Raw genomic sequence first — 22,823 nt, 5'->3', positions numbered from 1 at the left:
GGAGCTCTCCTCTCCCTTTTCCTCCTTTCGAAATTCGTCTACACCTCGGAGTCGTCACTATACTCCTCCTCCATCCTGGCCTTACTGAACGTACTCCCCCAGGCTTCCGCATAAGAGACGTCGCCTTTTCGAGGCCACTTACGCTCCTCTGTCCTCGCCACCTCGGCCAACGATATCCCTTCCCTCTTGGGATATCCGCCCTCGCTGGCCGCCGTCACCCTACTGACCGCTCCATCGACAGGATCCCTCCTGCTCTTCCTCCTCCTATCCTTGTGCTCTCCGCACTGCTCCAGGGACGATAGAATACCTTTCATCATATTCCCTACCTCCCTGATATCCTCGCCTTTGTTCTTGTCTACCTTGAACTTTTTCACAAGGACGCCCAGCATCTGGACAACGCCAGTGAGGGCTTGAGTGAGCCCGTTAAGCTCCGGCCTTGATATCACGACGTCTATATGACGGCGTCGCTCGCCATCGTGTCATCCCTGACACTGTCCTCCGCTTCGCCAGGCATGGTCGCACTCGCCTTTTTCACTCCAGAGTTTTTATCCACCATCCTTCTCGCCAGCAGCTTGGCGTAGGCCAGTGCTCTCGTCGTCACTGGCGTACCGAGGTCGCCGTCCCTCATCCCAGCGGAACCCTCCGAATCTTCGACTACTCCTATCTCGGACCTAGCACCGCTCGGGGGGCTACTCAGGGCCTTCCTACTGGGCCTCAAGGGGTCGTTCTCCTCATCCCCCCTACTCCTTGGTACCACCGAAATGGTGATGTTCTCCCCTATCCTTACATCGGACACCACCCTCGGCTTTTCTATACTACCCGCCAACCTCCTACCATAGATTAATAGAGACACCTAGCGCACCTTTAAACACATATTCCACACCTGAAATACAACCATTACGAGAATTATCTCAAGACACCGATTCAATCATCTTCGAAGCAAGGCATGTAAGATTCCAAAAGGGCATACAAAAGGGAATACTACGCCGAAAATAAGAGTCTGGAGGACCAGCCTAACTCTAACACCGGGGGAATGTAACGTCAACAAATATCGCCAATACCGACTCAGCTCGGGGCCGCCCTGCGTCCTTTCGATCGCCACTAGATATCCCGTCCTTGACCCCCACCACCGCGAGCTGTCTCTCAAATAGAGAGAACCAAAATACGATCTTCTGCTGCTTCAGCGGTGGCACGCGGATGGTTTGCAAAATCGTAACCGTAGTCGTATTGTTTCGACATCCTTAACGCGCTCAGACTCACAATATTAATTTCGCTATCTCAAGATCACGTGGAAGTCACCAATGTGGAGGATTAATCTTTATTTGGTTGAGCGAAATAACGAAAGCGAAATATTGCTGTCGCAATCCGTTAAATATATCTCCAAATAAATAAATAAATTACAGACGAATTGTGAGTGGCTGGTACAAAAATATATTACGAAATGAATACCCGATAAATACTCGGAGAAACTTTGTAGATCACTTCGATAATTGTTTACACGAATAATGCTCTTCGACTCTGTTCGATGAACTCCTTCGCTCGTGATTGCGTCCGTTTATTTATACTGGTCGGGGGAGAACCAGAAAATTCGAATTCGTCTACGTTTGACGGTTGTATGTAGCGGCGACATTGTTTTGTCCGGAGTTTATTTGTTCTTACATTACTTGAAACCTAACGGTCTTGATACTCCGAGGCAAAACAACAACATGAGTCACCCTCGATTCGAATCTTTCTGTAACTCATGTGCCGCTACAGATATATTTTTTTTATTTATTTATTTAACTTGTACCTTACAATATGTCCATTCGGCAAATCTTTCTAATTTTATTGCTAATTAATATGGTCCATGCAGTACTTAAGCCATGTATTTAAGTTTTTAAGTCTTCATTTTGCCTTTTACTTTTATTTACAATATTTTGTGAGTAAACAATTAGAAATATTTTTTGCATCACACAGGACGATTTTAGATGCGGGTCTCTGCATAAATCATTCTGTATGGTTATGTAATTATTTCATTCTAACGGGTTGCAATTAATCGTAACTGATTCTCATATGTAAAAGCACGATCATTGAAACAGCAGATTACGTATAGAGGTTGTGTTGTATTTACAAGAAATATCTTACCTTCTTCCATTGTTCATTTACATTTCCCAGTCTTTTTTTTCGACACACTTTTCTTGGTTATGTTTTAAACTGGCAATACAATTACAGGACATGCTTAATATTTATATAAGTTTCACAAGTTTATATTCTATAAGTTATGTGTGTTGCGCAAAACATGGAAAATCGCTGTAATTAATTATGAAAATTACTGAAGAAAATCTAAAGTCATAAAAGGAATCCTATTACATTTTTTGTTAATTACTGTTGAGGTATTTTGAAAGCAAACTAATAGAGTACAAGTCTACACAAAATTTCATTCTTTCACTAAATTTTGCAAGTAAGTAAGTGTCCCTTCAAGGAAAAATTTTTAAATAATAATGAAATTGACAGAATTCTGCTATTACAGTAAACAATTACACCGTCATAGAAGTTACAAAATTTGTTAGTAGAAATGGAAAGATAGCAACGTAATTGCTTAGAAGTGCTACAAAATATAAAACAAGAAAGAGCAGAGAGCAGTCTCATTGGTAAAAAAGGATTCGCTAAAATAGTAGGTCTTGCGATAAACCGTACAATGTATTTTGCAGCGATATAAGCATTTGCAACATGCAACGCTACGACCTTAAATATCATCCACATCTCAACATAAAGAAAAACGTATAGAGTTCATAAAGATATTTGTACAGTATACAATGTAGAAAACAGTAAAGAAATGCAATCCGTCTAGTTGAACGGAGTTGTAGAATATTCAGGAAGTTCCTAGCCAACAATATATTATCTTCTATATTGTAATTTATCGTATATCGACATATGTTGGAGATATCTATAAGAAATCAAAAGATATAGATATTGGTCATCATATCGTCGAAAACTCCATGCAGATTGGACAATGACACAGCAACGGTTTGAACTTGTGATATATATTTATGTGGCGGGGAATTTGAATAATTTGGCAGACTCGTAAATAATTATTAGTAAAAAATAAAAGAAAAAATTTGCGGTTTGAAGTTTGACACAGTAACGGGAAGAAGATGAACAACGTGATTCGCTTAAAACGAGCAGCATTATATACAGATACATATATAAAAAGAAGAAAACTATAACGATTCCAATCTTTCGTTTGTGCACTCAAATCATATAATCGCGTGAATAGCACACAGTTTTGTAACAACTTTACTTAAGGAAATGGACCGAATTATTTTTGTCAGATATGCGATGCAGTACATCAATTTTCTAATCACGAAGACGAGATCCTCCTTATTTCACAAACGAATATATTTGTATACTTCGAATGTAGAATCATGCTTTATCTGTAAGGAAACTATATCCAGAATTTTAACTTGTTTCTCTTAATACAAGGATTGTGCAATGTAATATAGCAACAATAATATAACATAATATCAAGTTTCAATTTAGATAAACGAACAAATGAAACATTTGCTTATGTAATACAGACAAACCTATACGCAGTGAGGTCGCAATCGATGGAAAAGGTTGTAAGATGCAAAAACTTCTTGAAGAGAACTAATGAACACCTCAAAAATATTTGAAAATTGAAAATCTTATGAACAACCTACTTTTCGATAAATATGCGGCATTTACTACAGACGTATTTGCATTTTCTTGTACAGAAAAATGCAATTTGCGTAACTTGACCTCCAGTTGCTAAACAGGAGCACAAGGTTTCACTGCTTTGACTGCAGAAAACGCACTCCGTCATTTCCTCTTTTATGTCGTTGCAGTCATCCTTGTACGAGTTACAATACTCCTCGTACCATTGAAAACTGGCTATAGTCACGGTATAGGTGACAATACAATTAATACAATGTATCAGTGCGGTAGTACTGTTAAATAGATGATACATTTACACTGTACATGAGAATGTGTGTGTAAGCGTCAGAGGACGCCCAGGTCTTAGTTGAGACAAAAGACTATTGGTAGCTGTTAGAAGCATCTAGAATAGTCTGTTTGACAACAAGCGTGCGTGTTACAAGGTTATCGAGGTCTTCAGAGTATAATATATATGTATCGATGTTGACTGCAAATAAAGCAATTAATTTATTATATCTTAACAAGTACATTCCAACCGAACAGATGTATTGTCAACAATTACGTTTCTCATCCACCCAAAATTTTCAAACCAACGTTACTGCACTCAAGACTGTCTATAGATAATATGCAAAGAAAAACCTGAGAACACCTGAAGTCAAAAATGTTTCAAGCGAAAACATATTTAGTGCTTGCACAGGAGACTAAAATCAATCATCACTGTATGAAAATTGCAACCGCTTATGAATGCATTTTCGACTTGGATTTGAAAGTCCTGTAAAATGTTCTTATTGGCATTTGAATCTATTGGGACAACCATCTCATATGAACTGCCTTAAAATGTATGGAGTTTAGTGTTTTGAATAACCTATTCCTGAAATGGGACTCCTGCCAAATTTTTAACTCAGGTCGTTTTGTGAAATTACTTGATCATATGTCGCACTGGAACACTATAGTAAATTTGGATATCAAAAATTTGATCTATATGAACATCTGCTGAACTCGATGTATCTTTTTATTACCATCATATGATATTGCTCCATATCATGAAATATATACATGCCGTAATAGGAATACTATCATCAAATCTCTTCAAATGAGGGAGTGGCAAATGACGATGCGTATTGACAAGATTGCTCGATGAAGATCAATTACGTACTGTGTCCGCGGATTCCAAAAAATGAGTCCCTAAGTAGATGGAAAAAGGAGAGGAAACAGATAGATCACAAAGAGCTACTTATTGTAAGGGAAGAAATCTAAAACTCCAAATAAAGAACAAAAAGGACCAAGCTGCTTATGACGCTATCGTTCCTGGTCTTCCGTGTTCGGTCTCAATTACTCTTGCAGTATATTGTAGCAGGTTGTGTAGTATATTTGAGCATATTGTATTATATTTTGATGCGTACTATCTCTTCGATCACTTGTTTTCACCATTAAGACAAAAGAATAAAATGCTGATTGAAGATGCTTATTGTGACCTCAACTTAAGAAAGGAAATACTTCTTTTGATGTATATTCGAAACTGGAACATGTATCAACCTCGATGATGATCTTCATTGTTAGATTGAACTTTAGGTTTAAAAATTTGTATTTCAAAATGTGGTAGGAAGAGGATAAAACAAATTGTTAGTAATACTGAAAATTACATTTATTTTTACTGAAATCACTGAAATTAATACTAAGATCAGTGAAATTATTATTTTTCTAAAAATATTCAAGCCTTGAACTTTTTTTTCGTGGGGAGATCCTCATGGACACTGTCGGGGTAGTGTCGGACTTACCGACTAAAACCCCACGATAGTGTCACACAGTATAGAAAGCACGATATAAAAACCCCTCAAAATAAGCGCTCGAATCAATCTGTTAAAATATTTTGACGCAGTCTCTTGTAATACTTTGAATCATTCTGTAACATTTTGTACCGTTACTCTGTTAGATCTGCATAATAAACTCTCTTATCATATATAAAGGTAAATTTCTTCACCTTGGCCTACTTGACGCTTAATAAAGGTGCACCGGGACCTCTTTCGAAATTCAAGCCTTGAACTGCTCCGAATATTCATCGGATCTGAGTATTGGATACAGAAAATATCTGGGTAAATTTAGTCAAAAAATGTTTTCGCAGAAGGGAGTCAGTTTCAAACAGTAAGTTAACTTGAGAGAATTAAATTACAAAGTTCTGGCAGAATAACATAATTTTGCATAAAAATAATAAAAAAATGAATACGTCGAAACATTTTACAAAAAAGCAAAGCACGAAGTGTTATAAAAAGTGAACGAAAAGTGAAGTGAAGTGAGTTTATTCGTTTTACAACATATTTTATATAACATGCTCTATCAGTTTGTTACCTCAAATTTGCCTTTTATTTAAATTTTCTTACATAATTTTCATAATATATTCATAAAGTAATATTGAATATATAGTACAATTCTATAGACCTACTACGAGAAACAGATCTTAAAAACAGCAACACTAGTAAAGTAGAAGCGTTCTTCAAGCCTAAATCCAAATATGATACAGTGCTGAAAAAGTAGGATTACTATATCATAACAAGCAAAATGTATCTTCATAATCTATGTGCTACTAGCGATTTTCCACATGTTCAACGAGATATGCAGTACAGAGGACGTATAAATGTGTTTCTTTATTTTTGTTGAGTCACAAATCAGAATATTGAGTATGTTATTTTCCCGCGGATTGTAAAATCATAAATTGTTAAAGTGTCACGGCTCATTTTATTATCGTAACATCTGTTCAAAATTTGTCAATGCGACCTGGAGATTACGGTAGTGAATATGCAACAATCGAATGCCCCAGCGAGAAGGGCTCGGTCATTATATTTATTCTTATCGTGAGTTCGATAACAAAATATCGAGTTTAACAGTCGTATACAGAGCTCGATCATTCTGGATTATAGCCTCTACGTCTACGATTCCTTTTTGCTTTTGGCATTTCATCTACATTGTAATAACAGTTTTGACAAATGATACGGTCGAAGATATTTTAATAAGCGTGTTGGAGTAATTGGTAACAGTAAGTGAGTAATTATCCATACACCTCCGGGTGATAGGCTGGAAGTTCTCCATCCCAAGGACCGTAGAGTTCCTCTCCTTGTTCTTGTTCATAAAAAACGATGCCCGTACTGTATATAATAGGAAAAGTTTTCATTATTAACGTGTTGCTTTTGTTTGTTGTGTTTGGTCCGCCTGTTTGAATGCTCGTCACTATCTATTGCGAGCGCGTTAATTTTAATTTATTTATATGTATTGACCATGGCATTCCTTTTACTTCGATTTCAATATTATGGTACTTGAAAATATTGGGAACTTTATGAGGTTCTGTATATCCGTTTGAGATTTCCCTCTACTAAGTTCTTTCATTAAATGTAACAAATCTACCATTTTGAAATTTTGTTTATTGATCCGTCTGTTGTAATATTCCTTAGATTTTATTTTCGATTTTATCAGTGAGGTGGTAGGACGTGTACGGTGCCAAAGAAATACTCCGCGGATTGATTTAACAATGAGTTTATTAATTATACGTGGAAGACCTGATAGTTTTACCAGCACGCGTTACCTGGGCCGTACTGGTATTGTTCTTCGCATACTCACCGTTTACTCGACTTCACTGATCAGTTGTATCTCTCTGCGTCTCTCTAGCCTTTCCTCGTTGCCATTCATATAGGATACCGAGGTGCCTGAAACAGAATGTTTTCTTCTGGGGTAGGGAATCAGTTTCCTTTATCGAAAGCACTTGCGCTTTATTGTAAATCATAGGGTCTATTCTTTGACGACGTCCTGACCTCGGACGTCACATTTCACAGGCCAGCACGTGCGCTTGAGCCCTGGAACTTTCTTTATGGCCATGAACCGCTACAGTAGGAATTTTAAGGGAGCACTTGGTCAATAGATCCTGTATGGTCAGGACATATTTGTTTCCTTTTTGTGTTCTCGATGATGTAACCTAGACGTCCAGTAATAATTTTCTTCCCTTTGTCATCTTTCAATATCCCCGCTACGCACGTGTTCGTAACCGTCTGCTATTTTGGTTATATACGCCTTCTTCCGATTATTTTACGGAAGGACCAAAGGGATATCGGTGGGCCATTAGGCCTATTGAAGTTTCCCGACACTTTCGGCCCGTCGGCACCTACGCTTTATCGCGACACTGTATGTGTTTCGTCGGCCTTTCGTAAACAGTGTTCCGGCGATGCTATAATATGTATCAAAGAAACCGTTGGAGAGAGAATTGTTCTTTGCGCTACAGATCTTCGAAAAAGCGTACATCGAAAAAGCGTAATCTCATACATTTTTATTATAAATTAAAAATTTCTCGTCTCGTAACTTGATAGATTGATCGTGGGAAAATTAACGGATCGACTCAAAATGTGTGTTACTTATCACGTAGTCTCGATATTCTACGACAATTAATGGACGAATGTAACATTTAAACACAATAACGATTTCGTCAAATTCCATCGGCATCAGTTCTACCCCATCAACACCTTTGGTAGCTGAAGTTATGCACAAGTAACTAACTAAACACCACCCTTAAACAACCAAAATCAAAACAACAACAATAACGACGCTGCAGTCAACAAAAATATGTGAGCAAAATGCAGTACTCAGACAACAAACACAACAAATTACAGTCATGCTACAACTACTTACAAACATGTTAAGTAAAAAATAGAAATGCCAACGCCCTGGCCGCGCTGAGTGCACTCGTTCCCGTCAGATCACGAAAGTTAAGTAGCGCCGGACACGGAGAGTACTTGGATGGGTGATCGCCTGGGAACTCCGTGTGGCGTTGGCGAAGCGCGCTAGGCCCGCCGCGCCCCTCGGTGAGGTTCAGGCTTCAAGATCATGTCTTTGTCCAACGATTCTAATTTAGTCGACATTATTTCTTAGGTATAAATTTTATCGACAAGCGTGACAACTTTAGTCCTCTGTGGAGCGTATCGAACCGTTTAAACCAACTTTAATCCTCCGTGAAGCGGATCCCACCGCTGCCACCAAAAATTTAATCTGTTACGTATTTGTTTGTTTAAATCGATCAAATTCTAAATTTAAATTTTACTGAAATTTTTTTTTTGTTTGAGTTTGAATTTAATCGGAAGAGAAATATTGAAATGATATTATTGTGTATGAAATATTGATTTAGATTTCTGATTAATACGTTAGTTGCTGCCACCAGAAATAGTCTAAGGACTATTTCAGAAATTTTCTTTTTATTGTTAAATTTTTTTTTTTGCGTTTAATGGGTAGCGTTAACTGGCGTTTAATACAACTGGCAAACGAATTCCACTTTTCGGCTAACCTGCTATGTGCAGGGATACTGGCACGGGAGAGGATTAAAGCTGGGTACAATAAATATTTGTCCTCGTTGAACGGATTTTTATTTGAATGTAGAATTGCTTAGGTTATTATATATATATTTTATTAGCTGGATATATATATTTTAGCGTTGCTGGATTGGATAGGAATGTGAGATCTTTCGTTGTTTTATATAAATTTATTTTTAGGTTTGACTTCTTCTTCTCCTTTAATTTCGCTGTAGTGGTTCGTCGTTAGAACCGAGGCTCAATTCATTTGCTACGATGGATTCTATTGCCACGATTTTCTCGCCTTTTGAATTTAATAATCGAAGATGATTCTAACGATCCTCTCTGTGCGGGACTTGTGTAAAGTTTAAGCAATGATTCTTTCTTCAAAACCGTTCACGGAAATAAAACGAGATCGATGATAGGAAGTTCTAATTCGATTCTCGAGGGAAACGAAATTATCAGAGAAGGAATTTTCAAAATTAATTTTCTTACCTTGAGGAAACAGTGCTGTCGGGTGCCATTACTTCGCCTGCTCCGGTGATCGGTGTTTTTACTTCTGGGTTTATTACTTGAACTCGAATATAGTTAATTTCCAATTTTTACTTTATTTATTTTATCTAGATACCCGCCTTACAATTTACTAATCTGATTAATACAGTAAATGCTATAAGAAATTTCTGAACGAACGTAATAAAAAGCACGATGGTAATGAGTACAAAGAATAATCGTAATAAGAATGATCACAAAGACTAATGCGCAAAGTATAATGAGCGTAATACGAATGATCCGTAATAACAATGAACACAAAATATAATAATGAGCACAATATGGCACGTAAATTATAATGAGCTCTGCTCTATGTTGCTACGCTTATTTATAATGCCATCCCCCACGGGGTGGTGGTCCACTGGGGGTACGCTTCCGTGGGAATCGGGATGTTGCAGTTTGGATTTCTTGAAATCGTACGTGAGAGAATGCGAGTTCCATACTTCGACTTAGTTCCTATCAGTCCTGTGCTTCTGCTGAGCTAGCGTCTAGGAGGCTTGAAGCATTCCATGCTGATCTAGTCTTTTCCGCGAGAAACTTCTATGTTTTGTACCGTGGAAATTACCCGTGTCTCTTCGGCGCGTGCAAGGGCTGGCGGCTGCAGCATCATTATCATCTCGATGTTTGCTCGGGCAACACGCGCAATTCCGCTGCTCTCCCACAACAAGGACCTCCTTCTTCGAGTTATTTTTCGTAAGTTTGGATATTCGCATATTATGGTTGTTTTTGCGATTTTAATGTTTTTTCCTTTTTTGTTGTTTCCCTAGGCTTCGGTGATCGGCGTTCGGACAATGTTTGCGGAGGCATTTCCATCAGAGGTTCCTTATTATTATTATTTTTTTTCTTTTAAATGTCTTTTGTTTTTATGTATGATATATATATATATATTTATATATTTTTTAAATGTGATATCTATTTTATGTTTGTTAAATATATGTCGGAGATGAAAGGAAAGCCGAAGCCTTTCCTTGGAAATTTTGGGAACATCCTCTAGTACCTTAGCCTAGATTTTATTATAGTTGTATTCCGAGAAATGTGGTTGTGGCGGCATGCGGCCTCGTGAGCGGGCCTAGCCACGTGTGATGTTGCCTCGGAGGTGCCGATGCAATGGGACATACATTGTATTAGTAATCAAAACTCCAGGCAGAAACTGCCTAGCAACGGCGTTTGGAACTTTCTCGATGCTTCCAACGAGTGTGCCTAGCAACGGCGTTTGGAACCTTCTCGATGCTTCCAAACGGGTATAGAAAACAAAATGCAATCGTACAGGGAGAAAAATCTCCACGAGGCTGGCATTCTTGCGATTGCCTTGGAGAGTGATACATCGAGCATTTTCGACGATCGCATTTGCGTCTAAGTTAGTTTCGCTTAGTAAGGAGTTATCCCGGTGACCGTGGATTCGTTTGAACTCAAACATTGCTAATAGTATTATTTAATTTAATTATTCGTAGATCGTATTATTCATTAGGCTTAGTGTTTGTTAGACTTATTATTAGTTGCACTTATTATTTGTTAAGCTTAGTGATAGACCTGTATATACGTGTAAATAAAATCTCGGCTTTGTGAAACGATGGCTAGTCCACATGAAGAGTCGTCGCGCGCCCAAAATTCGAATCGTGATCCGACATATATGTATATTTAATTTTATATTTCCCCCCTTTTCTTAAATTAATTATATATATATATATATATTCATTTGTATTTGACAGTGTAGTTGCTCATAGAATCTATTAAAGAAAAATGTTAACAATGTGTTTTCATGATTTGTTTCTCGCGCCTGTTTTCCATTAATCCCTAAGATTCCTGTAGCCATAACGCGTGTTACTGTTCCGATGCGCACGTGTAAATCTAACATGGCTGCTCATAAATATCATTAGTAAAGTTATAGTGGCGGGTCTTTAGTTTTGTTTGATATCGAAGTAATTTTCCGTCTGTCGCACGTTTTTCCTTATTCTACCGCAATTAGAACATTTATTTATTAATATTGCTTTAAAGTGACAAAAGTATTGTTCGTGTGAATATACATATATATATGTCGGAGAGGCAGTGGGGATAGGGTTGTCGGTGTTTGAGGAGTCTTCATTGAAGGTAGCCATCGTTGCGGTGTAGCGAAGATACGATTTATTGACACAGGTATGAATAACACAGGTTTGACAATCTATCACGGCGGTGAGACGTCCGCGACACTAGTGACAGTGATCTCCGGTTCAATAACGAATCCGCGGCCAACGGGATGACAGATGGGCGTTCTCGCTGAATCTAAGTCTGACTCGTAAAAATAATTGCTGAGCGTAAAGACGTTACTCTTTAGTCGAAGGGAGCGCGTCAAAGAATGCCCGTCCCGTCCCGATGATGCCACAGAGGAAAACTATAATGGGGTGTGTCTAAGGACACGAGATCATCGGATTCGTCGAGGAAAGCCTTCGTTTAGGAAGTAAGGGAAATTGACGTTGCTGCTAACTGGTCAATCTCCATATCGGTGGTTAGAAAAAGATGCTAGCCGCCCTCGAGGGAAAGTTGCTAGTGGGAGACGCCGCTCGTTGAAAAATATGTCTCCCCTATCTTCCCGTAGTTGGGACAAAGACTGTTTGTCTGTTTGAAGGACTTTAGTTAACTAAACCTTAAGATTTATAACGGGCCCTCGGGCTAGCCGAACATGTACTGCGGAGACGCATCGACATCTGGCAATCATCTTACTCGAAGAATAGGGTCTGCGTGTGGCGAGCCACGGGACAGAAACCGTTGGAATGTTTACTGTCGCGTGTCGCCACGAATATTTCTTTTAAGGAGAGCTATAGAATTACTCCATACCTTTGTTAGGCAAAGCGTTCATCCCTTGACCGCGGCTACGTTGGGCGACAGACTGTCGCCTCGAGCCAAAGCTCACCGTCACTAATCTCGAACAATTACAAGCGGATTGAATAACTACAATAGTTTAGTTACAGTTATAGTAGACTTTAGATTGCAATGTTGCGGGGCTATCCGAAGGTTCCGGTGTCCTTTCATCTCCGACATATATATATATATTTATGTTGTGTGTCATATTAATATGACTAATGTTTTTTAATTCTTCGATAGCGTTATTTATTGTTTTGAGTAGTTTATTTTATAGTGTGTTCGATAGTGTAAAACATACACACATACACATATATATAAATATGTATTCATATGCATATTTCTTCTGGCAGTGTAGTATTCATACGAAATGAAATGTTAATTATTTATTTTATATTAACTTCATTTAATAAGATAGAACACGCACACGCACACGTATATATGTATATACTTCTGGCAATGTGATTTTCATTTAGATTCTTTAGAGATGTAATGTTGTGTATTTGAGGTTATGTGTCAATTATTTGATTTCATATATACATATATATCTTGTATTGTGACAACATAGTATTGAAGGTTTTGTTTCTAGATTATTGTGTGTTTAATGTGTGTTTACATATTTGTGTTTGATGATAGAATTTCTGTACGCAATTCCTCAAGTCGTTGCGGTGTTAATTATTTTCAGCGTTTGGCCTATCGACAGGTTGTCGCTTAGTCCCAAGTGTTGCGTTGTGTGTTCTATTTCTTTTGTAGATTATTATTAGTGGTTTAGTTTAGAATATGGATTATTTATATATTTATATATAGACATGCATGTTTCGTAATTGTTAGGGAAGTGATACATTTACACTGTACATGAGAGTGTGTGTGTAAGGGTTAGAGGGCGTCAAGGTCTTAGTGGAGACAAAAGACTGTTGCCAGATGTTAGAAGAATCTAGGGTAGTCGGTTGGCGACCAGCGTGCGTGCAAGACGTTCTTCAGAGAGTAATATAGATGTATAACTGTTGTGTGGGAAATATAGTCAATAATTTGTATTCCCAAATCCTCGAATTTCCTTAACCTGGTAGCAGAGCGTGGTTACTAGCTTTACAAGATATTTAGTGCGTGGTTACGATCTTGCGAGTGAGTTTTCAGTAATGAAAAAAAAACTTTCAGAGGAAAAAATATACTTCGAGCACGTAGGAACGCTTGAGTAAGAAAAGAAAAAAAAAGAAGAATCAATTAAAATGGAGAGATCGGAAATCATGATACCTATATTCGATGGTGAGGATTATGGAATGTGGAAGCAAAGAATCACGATGTTTCTCAAATATAAGGAATGCGAGGTTGTTACAACTAGAATGAAGAACGAAAGAGACGATGAAGACTGGGACAAAAAGGATTTGAAGGCGATTAATATAATTTATAGTGCAATATCGAACAGACAATTGGAGTATGTTAGGGAAGGAAAAACGGCGTATGATATAATAAAAAGGTTCGATGAAATGTACTTGAAAGAGTCGACGGCACTGCAGATCGTATGCAGAAGGAGATTGGAAAACATAAGACTGGAGAACTACAGTGATTCAGCATCATTCTTTAACGATTTCGAAAAATTAATCAATGAATTAAAAAGTGCGGGCGCACAAGTAAGTGAGAGGGAAAAGCTGAATTACATGCTGAATACGTTACCCGAAGAATACAGCTACATAGCGGACATAATAGACGCATTGAAAGAAGAGAATCAAACGGTAGCGTATGTGAAAAATAAAATAGAGATAGCAGAGAAGAAAAATAAATCCAATCGAGGAGAAAGGCAAACCAACGCCTTTTCTGCAAAAAAGGAAGGATGCTTCAGATGTGGTAGATTAGGACACTTTGCGAGAGAGTGTCAAAATGGCGTCCAAGCGGGAAGCAGTAACGGCTATTGGCATGGGCCAACACGTGGTCGAAACAGAGGAAGAGGGAACAAAGGCAATACGAGCAGAGGACGTGGAAACTTTCATCGTCAATCAACAACCGGCACGGGCGAGCATGGAAACTCAAGAGCAGGCATATGGATAGCAACGGCGCACGCAGCAAACAGCAGTGAGACGAATGAAATAAGGAAGAACGAAATATTGTGGCTATTAGATAGCGGTTGTACCGATCACATAATTAATAATATAAATTATTTCGATAAATCTATCGACCTAAAAGAACCGGTAAATATATATTTAGGCGATAATAGACCGATAAAAGCGACAAAAGTTGGGAATGTTATAAGTTATTTTGAAGCATTCGGAAAACAAAATGAAATAAATATGAGGAAAGTATTTTACGCGAAAGAAATGTCCGCAAATTTGATTAGTTTAGGTAAACTAACAGACAATAAGAATACGGTTATTTCCAAAGGAAATATTGCGAAAATAATAGATGAGGATAATAAACTTACAGCTGTAGCGTTCAAAGAAAATGGGACATATAGAATAAAAAGTATATTGAAAGGGAAGAAGCACTTAGTAAACAGCGCCGAACGTAGTGGTATGAGTAAAAAGGAAAGATGGCATAGGATGCTAGGACACGTAAATTTTAAATATTTAGAGATTTTGGGTAAAGAGCAGCTAGTGACTGGCATACCGAATGAATTTGAAAAGGAATTTTTGAAATGTAGGGTGTGTATAGAAAGCAAAATGCATAACTTACCTTTCAAAAATAATCGAACTAAGGCTAGGGAAATAATGGAAATTATTCATACGGACGTATGTGGTCCCTTTAAGACCACCGGATTCAATGGAGAAAAATATTTCATTTCATTTATCGATGATTATAGTAAAATAGCTAGGATCTATTGTATAAAATCAAAAGATGAGGTCTTTGATTCTTTCGTACAGTTCGTAAATGAAGCCGAAAATTTAACGGGCAAGAGGTTAAAAATATTAAGATGCGATAATGGTAAAGAATATTTAAATAATCGAATTTATAAATTTGCTAGGGATAAAGGTATAAGAATAAATAATTGCCCAACATACGTACATGAATTAAACGGGACAGCGGAAAGGTATAATAGAACAGTGATGGACATGGCGCGTTGCTTGTTAGCGGAAGCGAAAGTACATAAAAGGTACTGGCCGGAAATAGTTTGTACAGCGGCATACTTGAAAAATCGAATATTAGCGAATACTATAGAAAGAAAGACACCTTTTGAAATATTCTTCGGGAGAAAACCAAGTGTTAAAAATCTACATCTATATGGAAGTAAAGTTTTTGTAAGAAGGCCAGAACGAAAAAGAGTTTCCAAATGGGACAAGAAGGCAGATATGGGAATTCTATTAGGATATAGTGAAGTAGGATACAGAATCTTATTAGGTGGGAAAATAACAATAGCTAGACATGTAGAGGTCATAGAGACAGACACTAAATGTATCGGTTTTGAGGAAAATTCATCAGAGGCAGATAGAAATGATAGCGAAGATAACTATTCATTGGTTGGTATGGATAAGGAAGAGTTAGAAGGTAGGAAAGATGAAAATAATAGTAGTATTGAAAGCTCAAACACTCCTAGGAGATCTACACGTATTAAGAAAACTCCAGTAAGGTATCCAGAAAAGGAAAATATTTGCGAGATTCATGCAAATTATTGTAAAGTAGATATCCCTCGTACATTTGAGGAGGCGATTTGTTGCGAAAATAATGAAGTTTGGAAACAGGCTATGGATAAGGAAATAGAATGTCTCTATAAGAATAAAACTTGGAAATTGGTAGAAAGGGTAAAAGGCAAAGAAGTATTAGATGTAAAATGGGTTTACACGAAAAAATCAGAGGACAGGTATAAGGCTAGATTAGTGGTAAGGGGATTTCAACAAAGAAACGTAGCCGATGACATATATTCTCCAGTGGCGAGTAATCATACCTTTAAGATATTGCTATCATATTGTTGTCAAAATGGATTAATAATTGAGCAAATGGATGTAGAAGCTGCCTTTTTAAATGGTGAAGTAACCTCGGAGGTATATGTAAATCAACCAAAGGGATATGCGGACGGAACGAATAGAGTTAGTAAATTATCGAAAGCGCTTTATGGGTTAAAAGAAAGTCCGAGGGACTGGTATGAGTGTTTTGATAAGTATGTGACGAGATTAGGTTTTAAAAAGAACAATATAGAGCTGTGCCTATAGTTATGGAGAGGGAGAAAATGTTGTTTATTTGTTAATATACGTAGACGATTTGTTGTTTTGTAGTAAAAACAAAGGGAAGATACAAAGTGTAAAAAAAAATTATTAACTGATAAATTTGAAATGAAAGATTTAGGTGAAGTAAAAGAATATCTTGGAATAAATATAGAGTATGATTATTTAAAAAATGAAATGAGATTAAGCCAAAAGAAATACATAGAATCATTAGCAAACAAATAAAGATTACATAATAGCAAATTGTACTGTACACCTATGGAGACCAACTTAAAAATTGAAAAAGCTGAGATAAATAGAGAGGACATTGGATACAAGAATTTAATTGGCGCATTGCTGTATATTAGTGTAAATACCAGACACGATATAAGTTATATGTAGTTATATAAGTTATATATAGTGTGAATTATCTGAGTAGATTTCAAGATTGTTGTAACGAGACACATTTTAAATATGCCTTGCGAATATTGAAATATTTGTACCGGACTAGAGATTTAGGGCTACATTATAAAAGAAATGAAAAGTGCGAAACGATAGATTGTTATGTGGACGCTGATTGGGCAGGAGATCATATAGATAGGAAATCGACTTCTGAGTATGTAAGTAGATTGTATGGAAATGTAATTGGATGAAAGTCTAAAAAACAAAGGTGTGTGACAAAAGCCTCGACGTATGCATAGTATGTAGCTCTATCGGAAGCGGTGAGCGAAGTAATGACTATCAGAGAACTAATGAAAATCTTCGATGTAAATGTAGACGATAACCCTGTAAAAATCTATGAGGATAACTCTGGAGTAATGAGTATAGCAAAATACGGAACTTTTACAAAAAATTCTAAACACATCGAAGTTCATTACCACTACGTTCACGAGTACGTAAAGGAAAATAAGATAAACATAATAAAAGTAAGTACAGAAGAAAATACTGCGGATATTTTTACGAAGGCACTGTGTAGAGAGAAATTTGAAAGGTTTAGGTCATGGATGAATGTAAAATAAGAGAAATGTAAATAAAGCGATAAATGTTAAATATTTTGTTAATTCGACAAGTATGTAAATAAAATTAAGTGTACAGTATAAATGTAAGGAGACGTGTTAGGGAAGTGATACATTTACACTGTACATGAGAGTGCGTGTGTAAGGGTTAGAGGGCGTCAAGGTCTTAGTGGAGACAAAAGACTGTTGCCAGATGTTAGAAGAATCTAGGGTAGTCGGTTGGCGACCAGCGTGCGTGCAAGATGTTTTTCAGAAAGTAATATAGATGTATAACTGTTGTGTGGGAAATATAGTCAACAATTTGTATTCCCAAATCCTCGAATTTCCTAAACAGTAATGCAGTTCTTATTTTATAACTCTTTACCGGAATGTAGGCTAGTTTTAAGTATATATCTTACATTACTATTTGATTTAATGCGCACACATATATATACATTTCTGACAATGTAACCTTTATTTCTACAATAATACAATATTGTATGTTTTATGTATTCGTTAGACTGTTAGTTTTTGACTTCATATATACTTATATTTCATAAATTGATAATATTGTATTTGTTGCATAGTATTGGAAGCACTGCCTCTAATATTTACTAGTTTATTACACGTCTGGCATATATGTTTATACTTATATGTAACTCTCCAAGTTGATTGATTAAAATATATATATATACATGTATTCCTGGCGTTTCAATTATTTCCCCTTTTGTAGTTATTCTTATTTCCTGGTTTATTTGTTTGGTTCGTAACTCGTTCAATCCATTAGCTGGTTCTATTTATTTTATTTTATACTGGTTGGATTTATATTATATTGAACCATAAGTTTTTCAAATTGCAAGTCGGTTATTGGTAGGTTTATTTAGAGTTGTGTGTATATGTATTTTGTTTATTGGTTGGATCTATTAGTCGCCCACGTTTCGTTACTCCTTCCTTTAGTTTCGTAGCGCCGTGTGTTAGTTTGTGCATTCAAATCCTTATTCGCGCGTTTTGTATAGAATGGTTTTCTTGTTCTTGTTACGGCTCGTGAGGAGCGCTGGACGTGACATCAGCGAGCGCTTAAACGTCGAAATATCTCTAACGGGAAGGGAATGACGGCTACTTTTCGTCAAAATCGACGAAATCACCGGGATTTGCGAGCAATTTTGCTTGTTTCGACGCTTAAACGGTAGTGCGTTGCATTTGCAGTGTAAAATGGAGTTCAACGAGCGCTTAAACGTCGAAATATCTCCAACGGGAAGGAAATGACGGCTAGATTTCATCGAAATCGACGAAATCTTCGCGATTTGCGACCAGTTTCGCTTGTTTCGACGCTGAAACGGTAGTGCATTACACTTGGCGTGTAAAATGGTGTGAAATGAGCGGTTAAACGTCTAAATAACTCCAACGGGAAGGAAATGACGGATAGATTTCATCAAAATCGACGAAATCTTCGCGATTTGCGAGCAATTTTGCTTGTTTCGACGCTTAAACGGTAGTACATTGCATTTGCAGTGTAAAATGGAGTTCAACGAGCGCTTAAACGTTGAATTATCTCCAACGGGAAGGAAATGACGGCTAGATTTCATCAAAATCGACGAAATCTTCGCGATTTTAGAGCTATTTTGCTTGTTACGACGCTTAAACGGTAGTGCGTTGCATTTGCAGTGTAAAATGGAGTTCAACGAGCGGTTAAACGTCTAAATAACTCCAACGGGAAGGAAATGACGGCTAGATTTCATCAAAATCGACGAAATCTTCGCGATTTGCGACCAGTTTCGCTTGTTTCGACGCTGAAACGGTAGTGCATTACACTTGGCGTGTAAAATGGAGTGAAATGAGCGGTTAAACGTCTAAATAACTCCAACGGGAAGGAAATGACGGCTAGATTTCATCGAAATCGACGAAATCTTCGCGATTTGTGAGCTATTTTGCTTGTTTCGACGCTTGAACGGTAGTGCGTTGCATTTGCAGTGTAAAATGGAGTTCAACGAGCGCTTAAACGTCTAAATAACTCCAACGGGAAGGAAATGACGGCTAGATTTCATCGAAATCGACGAAATCTTCGCGATTTGTGAGCTATTTTGCTTGTTTCGACGCTTAAACGGTAGTACATTACACTTGGCGTGTAAAATGGTGTGAAAAGAGCGGTTAAACGTCTAAATAACTCCAACGGGAAGGAAATGACGGATAGATTTCATCAAAATCGACGAAATCTTCGCGATTTGTGAGCTATTTTGCTTGTTTCGACGCTTAAACGGTAGTACATTGCATTTGCAGTGTAAAATGGAGTTCAACGAGCGGTTAAACGTCTAAATAACTCCAACGGGAAGGAAATGACGGCTAGATTTCATCAAAATCGACGAAATCTTCGCGATTTGCGAGCTATTTTGCTTGTTACGACGCTTAAACGGTAGTGCGTTGCATTTGCAGTGTAAAATGGAGTTCAACGAGCGCTTAAACGTCGAAATATCTCCAACGGGAAGGAAATGACGGCTAGATTTCATCGAAATCGACGAAATCTTCGCGATTTGTGAGCTATTTTGCTTGTTTCGACGCTTGAACGGTAGTGCGTTGCATTTGCAGTGTAAAATGGAGTTCAACGAGCGCTTAAACGTCGAAATATCTCCAACGGGAAGGAAATGACGGCTAGATTTCATCGAAATCGACGAAATCTTCGCGATTTGCGACCAGTTTCGCTTGTTTCGACGCTGAAACGGTAGTGCATTACACTTGGCGTGTAAAATGGAGTGAAATGAGCGGCTAAACGTCTAAATAACTCCAACGGGAAGGAAATGACGGATAGATTTCATCAAAATCGACGAAATCTTCGCGATTTGTGAGCTATTTTGCTTGTTTCGACGCTTAAACGGTAGTACATTACACTTGGCGTGTAAAATGGTGTGAAATGAGCGGTTAAACGTCTAAATAACTCCAACGGGAAGGAAATGACGGATAGATTTCATCAAAATCGACGAAATCTTCGCGATTTGTGAGCTATTTTGCTTGTTTCGACGCTTAAACGGTAGTGCGTTGCATTTGCAGTGTAAAATGGAGTTCAACGAGCGCTTAAACGTCGAAATATCTCCAACGGGAAGGAAATGACGGCTAGATTTCATCGAAATCGACGAAATCTTCGCGATTTGTGAGCTATTTTGCTTGTTTCGACGCTTGAACGGTAGTGCGTTGCATTTGCAGTGTAAAATGGAGTTCAACGAGCGCTTAAACGTCGAAATATCTCCAACGGGAAGGAAATGACGGCTAGATTTCATCGAAATCGACGAAATCTTCGCGATTTGCGACCAGTTTCGCTTGTTTCGACGCTGAAACGGTAGTGCATTACACTTGGCGTGTAAAATGGTGTGAAATGAGCGGTTAAACGTCTAAATAACTCCAACGGGAAGGAAATGACGGATAGATTTCATCAAAATCGACGAAATCTTCGCGATTTGCGAGCAATTTTGCTTGTTTCGACGCTTAAACGGTAGTGCGTTGCATTTGCAGTGTAAAATGGAGTTCAACGAGCGGTTAAACGTCTAAATAACTCCAACGGGAAGGAAATGACGGCTAGATTTCATCGAAATCGACGAAATCTTCGCGATTTGCGACCAGTTTCGCTTGTTTCGACGCTGAAACGGTAGTGCATTACACTTGGCGTGTAAAATGGAGTGAAATGAGCGGCTAAACGTCTAAATAACTCCAACGGGAAGGAAATGACGGCTAGATTTCATCGAAATCGACGAAATCTTCGCGATTTGTGAGCTATTTTGCTTGTTTCGACGCTTGAACGGTAGTGCGTTGCATTTGCAGTGTAAAATGGAGTTCAACGAGCGCTTAAACGTCTAAATAACTCCAACGGGAAGGAAATGACGGCTAGATTTCATCAAAATCGACGAAATCTTCGCGATTTGTGAGCTATTTTGCTTGTTTCGACGCTTGAACGGTAGTGCGTTGCATTTGCAGTGTAAAATGGAGTTCAACGAGCGCTTAAACGTCGAAATATCTCCAACGGGAAGGAAATGACGGCTAGATTTCATCGAAATCGACGAAATCTTCGCGATTTGCGACCAGTTTCGCTTGTTTCGACGCTGAAACGGTAGTGCATTACACTTGGCGTGTAAAATGGTGTGAAATGAGCGGTTAAACGTCTAAATAACTCCAACGGGAAGGAAATGACGGATAGATTTCATCAAAATCGACGAAATCTTCGCGATTTGCGAGCAATTTTGCTTGTTTCGACGCTTAAACGGTAGTACATTGCATTTGCAGTGTAAAATGGAGTTCAACGAGCGCTTAAACGTTGAATTATCTCCAACGGGAAGGAAATGACGGCTAGATTTCATCAAAATCGACGAAATCTTCGCGATTTTAGAGCTATTTTGCTTGTTACGACGCTTAAACGGTAGTGCGTTGCATTTGCAGTGTAAAATGGAGTTCAACGAGCGGTTAAACGTCTAAATAACTCCAACGGGAAGGAAATGACGGCTAGATTTCATCAAAATCGACGAAATCTTCGCGATTTGCGACCAGTTTCGCTTGTTTCGACGCTGAAACGGTAGTGCATTACACTTGGCGTGTAAAATGGAGTGAAATGAGCGGTTAAACGTCTAAATAACTCCAACGGGAAGGAAATGACGGCTAGATTTCATCGAAATCGACGAAATCTTCGCGATTTGTGAGCTATTTTGCTTGTTTCGACGCTTGAACGGTAGTGCGTTGCATTTGCAGTGTAAAATGGAGTTCAACGAGCGCTTAAACGTCTAAATAACTCCAACGGGAAGGAAATGACGGCTAGATTTCATCGAAATCGACGAAATCTTCGCGATTTGTGAGCTATTTTGCTTGTTTCGACGCTTAAACGGTAGTACATTACACTTGGCGTGTAAAATGGTGTGAAAAGAGCGGTTAAACGTCTAAATAACTCGAACGGGAAGGAAATGACGGATAGATTTCATCAAAATCGACGAAATCTTCGCGATTTGTGAGCTATTTTGCTTGTTTCGACGCTTAAACGGTAGTACATTGCATTTGCAGTGTAAAATGGAGTTCAACGAGCGGTTAAACGTCTAAATAACTCCAACGGGAAGGAAATGACGGCTAGATTTCATCAAAATCGACGAAATCTTCGCGATTTGCGAGCTATTTTGCTTGTTACGACGCTTAAACGGTAGTGCGTTGCATTTGCAGTGTAAAATGGAGTTCAACGAGCGCTTAAACGTCGAAATATCTCCAACGGGAAGGAAATGACGGCTAGATTTCATCGAAATCGACGAAATCTTCGCGATTTGTGAGCTATTTTGCTTGTTTCGACGCTTGAACGGTAGTGCGTTGCATTTGCAGTGTAA

General features: G+C 38.1%; 1 protein-coding gene and 1 pseudogene across 1 annotated transcript in view; one reads left to right on the top strand and one right to left on the bottom strand.

Annotated features, from left to right (window-relative positions):
* Window positions 1-22,823, bottom strand: part of LOC143304516 (omega-amidase NIT2-A-like) — a 165,276-nt gene that overhangs the window by 95,651 nt on the left and 46,802 nt on the right. The gene's annotated exons all lie outside the window — the stretch shown is intronic.
* On the top strand, window positions 8,349-8,467 carry LOC143304527 (5S ribosomal RNA; annotated as a pseudogene).

Source organism: Bombus vancouverensis, unplaced genomic scaffold, assembly GCF_051014615.1.
Source record: "Bombus vancouverensis nearcticus unplaced genomic scaffold, iyBomVanc1_principal scaffold0038, whole genome shotgun sequence".
NCBI lineage: Eukaryota > Metazoa > Arthropoda > Insecta > Hymenoptera > Apidae > Bombus > Bombus vancouverensis.
The sequence above is the reverse complement of the archived record's forward strand: the minus strand, read 5'-3'. Positions and strand labels throughout refer to the sequence as shown.